The sequence below is a fragment of the Aphis gossypii genome, chromosome 3 (assembly GCF_020184175.1).
Source record: "Aphis gossypii isolate Hap1 chromosome 3, ASM2018417v2, whole genome shotgun sequence".
In the NCBI taxonomy this organism is placed as follows: domain Eukaryota; kingdom Metazoa; phylum Arthropoda; class Insecta; order Hemiptera; family Aphididae; genus Aphis; species Aphis gossypii.
The window spans coordinates 18,367,621-18,371,503 of record NC_065532.1 but is presented as its reverse complement, the minus strand read 5'-3'; the positions used below and the strand labels follow the sequence as shown (position 1 = coordinate 18,371,503).

The 3,883-nt window shown below is 29.0% G+C and overlaps 1 long non-coding RNA gene across 1 annotated transcript; it reads left to right on the top strand.

Annotated features, from left to right (window-relative positions):
• Nucleotides 1-810: 810 nt before the first annotated feature.
• LOC126550892 (uncharacterized) lies at nucleotides 811-2,852 on the top strand. The gene is made up of 2 exons (XR_007604950.1): nucleotides 811-1,168; nucleotides 1,264-2,852. It is a non-coding gene; the product is annotated as an uncharacterized LOC126550892 (long non-coding RNA).
• The last annotated feature ends 1,031 nt before the right edge of the window (nucleotides 2,853-3,883 follow it).

Here is a 3,883-nt window from a genome sequence, read left to right as displayed (position 1 = left end):
TACGTTTATACGTTTATAATATTATGTGTATGTACGCTGATGCAGTGCTGCAGATACGCACCAGCGCGGCCGACCGTATTATATACATATTATAGTGTGTAGCGCATTATATACTGCGTAAAAGAGACTTAGAATTTACATGATTTTGTAACGAAAATGAGAATTACCAGTATCAAAAGAATGGTTTTCAGGTCTCGTTTCACAATCGAATTAGGTTTGATCTACACACACACACACATACACGGTCTTTATTGTACCAAGGAGAGCTCACGCTCGGAAATGGTTTAAATCCTATTTAGTCGTCAAAACGAACTACATATATATATATATGTATATGAGTATTATTGTTCTGCTCTATAGATTATATTTTATCGTGTAATAGTTAATGCTTTATGATTTATTTACTATATATAACTTTACACGTGCATATAACATATAATATTATACTTCATAATAATAACATAATGTAGGATCATTTTTGAAATTAGCAATTTTTATTTTTGACTCATAGACTATTACTGCTTATTTACAAGTTTTTCGTACTCCTTTTTTCAAACTTTTCGATTTTTAGACTCAGATAATTGGTTGTGTTATAAATATCTTAAACAGTAATCGGTTAAAAAATTCGGGTTAATTTTTTTTAATGATGGACTGACTAATAGTCATAGACTGCAGTTACTTAATGTAAACTAAAAACTTGACAAATTAAATAATAATTTGTTTGTTAAATTTTATTTGGCTTAAAAATCGAAGCATAACAACGCTATGGTAATATAATATCATATTATTATATACACAAATCACTATACAAACAGTTGTCGTTCGTTATAGACATTTCACCTAACCTTCTAAGTATTTATCTAATCAATATTTGAACAGTTGTAATATTTTATTATATAAAAATGTACAATATAATTATAATATGGTAATCGTTTTGAAGAACGTTGCTTGATGAAATTAGAACAAACCTACAAAGTAACGGATATGCATTGTGATCTATATAGGACAATTCAGAAACTTTAAAAGACGGCGGAAGAGCAGAAATTTAAAATCGAAAATAAAAATAATTGTGATGATATTTACTTTTTACAACTAGAAATTATAACCATTAAAGACCATTTGAACGCATTGAACACAGATACCAACGAAATGAAAACAAAAATGATAGGTATTTATAGACAGTAATATTATAATTATTGATATAATAAAGTAATATAATTTTTAATAAATAATTAAATATATTTTTGATCAATGATCGTTTAGGAACCATCGAAATACTCAATAGTAAGTTTGGTAAACAGAAAAATCGTATTGGAGTCCTCGAAAGTAATTAGAAAAATATCAGATAATTATAATACATAATTACTAATGATCTTTGAATCGTATGAGTATTTATAGAAGAATTGACAAAAAATACTACCCATATAATTAAAATGAATTACTTACTCCTATCAGAGATTGCAAATGTCTACATGTTTGAACTTCGGTGCGGGAGGTGTTGTGTCAGGCCCGCTTAACACATCAACATCGTCCTCGGCATCTACGAATCTACCTCCTCCACCACCTTTGACTATAAAGACCGACATTTTGTGTACATTTTTTGTGTACCGACATTTAGGGGAGAGGTTCAAGGGATGTTGGCAAACACATCTAAGGCGGCAGTGAAGACTGAGAAAGGATATTTTAGAATACCGATTACTGAAGAAATACTAAATTCAGTTGTGGTAAAAAGTTTTCAACCAAGTGATTGCGACAAACATCGTTTTTGTTTTCATTTCGTTGATATTTGTGTTCAACGTGTTTAAATGGTCTCTAATGTTTATCATTTCTAATTTTAAAAGCTGTATATCATCACACTTATTTTTATTTTTGATTTTCAATTTCTGATCTCCCACCGTCTTTTCCAACGTTCTTCAAAACGATGCATCTGAAAGTTAAATCAAAATCATTTATTAAATCAATAAGATTATTGTTTATTAATTTATTTAATAATAATTTATAAATATTTGTAATTTTTTCACTTCGACTTTATATAACTTCAAAATATTAAAAGTTGCGTTTTTACTAAAACTAGAATTATTTGATTCATTTCCAGTTTCTGGAAAATCATAAGATATCTCGACCGTATCATTCTAGAAGTATAAATAAGTAATATTTCTACTTAGTTCGTATTATAATATATTATTTATTTATTAACTTTATTAATCTCATAATAAAAAAAAAATGCAATATATTGTAAATATACAGTATATAGAGTCGATTTGTTGTTGAAAATTTACAAATACCATTGTTCCATATTATATATAAATTTAGTAATTTTGATTAAAACTATTATTGATCTCAATTTGTAATTTAATGGAAGTATTAAAATTTAAAATTAAATCAACCGTAATTTTAATATTCATAAGTTATGAACCATATAACATAATAAGTAATATAGACGAGATATTCTTTTTGTGATACATTATAATCATTAATCAAACGTGTCTACGAGCATTACAGTTTTGGAGTTGCGATAAAATAATATATAATATCTTATGTACATATATAGTATGTCTATTGATATATACCTAGGTGGTTACTGGTAAGGTAAAGGTGTTGATAACGTATCTAATTCGCGTTTTCAATACGGTTTTGTCGTGACGTTCAAAACAATAAAGTAACAAATCTGTGTATCCGTGAATGCGCTTAATACTTAGAAAGGGAGTTTACCAATAGTGCTAAAAACTTAATAAGGTTACCTGTATACATTTTATTTATATTTCAGTACAATATTTTTTTGTTTGTCATCTTATACCAAAGATTTGTTGAGAACTGATTTTGAAATAAATATTTTTTCTAAAATACCATAATTTAAAATTTGTATTTTATAAAAAAATGTGCGTGATAGGATTCAAGGCCTCTGCAGTACAAACAATTTGTGGAAGGCCCTATAGAGTTTCAATAATATTGATTTATTGTATATTATAATCAGGTTTTTAGAAAGTCAAACTTGAGTGTTAAATTTTAGAAATTCTGAAGTGTCATATTGTTTATGAACATATTATATATTTTAGAACATAATATAATCTTAACTTATATGTTTAAATATATTTCACAATATATACGAAAACAATCTTAAAATATTATTTATTAAAATAATAATAAATGTCATGGGGTATATCTGTCGTGTGGCGATTCAAAAATAAACATATTTCCGGTAATCGGCGTAGTATTTATCTTTTTCTAACGTAAGTACACCGTTTTCATATACCTACTATATTGTAATATTTTTAAAACATATACGTTTATTTATTAAATCGTATTTTTTACATTTTACATCAATAAACGTAGGTACATGAGAAAGAAAGAAAAAGCTCTACATGACAAATTTCATCTGCGACTCACAGCAGTAGTTTCGACACTCCAATAATACATTTATTAGGTATATTTAAATGTGTATAGGTACCTATACGTACATTGCACGATAAAACGATTCTTTTAGCTTTTTTTCCACGCATGACGGCAAGTCGACTTTAATAACGCACATAACTATATATATACATATAATAATAATATAATGTGTTATTATATAACATTAACATCGCGGCGGCGGCGGCGGCGGTGGCATTAATAATAATAATATTCCGTCGAGAAGTCGGTCGGTCGATCGGCTGCTGCCTACGGTTGTAAAATGGTAAATGGACAAATTACGACGTTCGTGTGGCGGCGGCGGTGGCGGTGACGGGGCCTCCGACGATTATGATGTTGTTGGTGGTAACCGAAAGAGCTACCGGATAATTAGGGGTTATCGAGGAGGCCAGATCGTGACCGGGCGCGGAACTCCGGACGGGCGAGGGGGAAATCTTATATACCGACTTCGGCGCGTATATATATAATATAT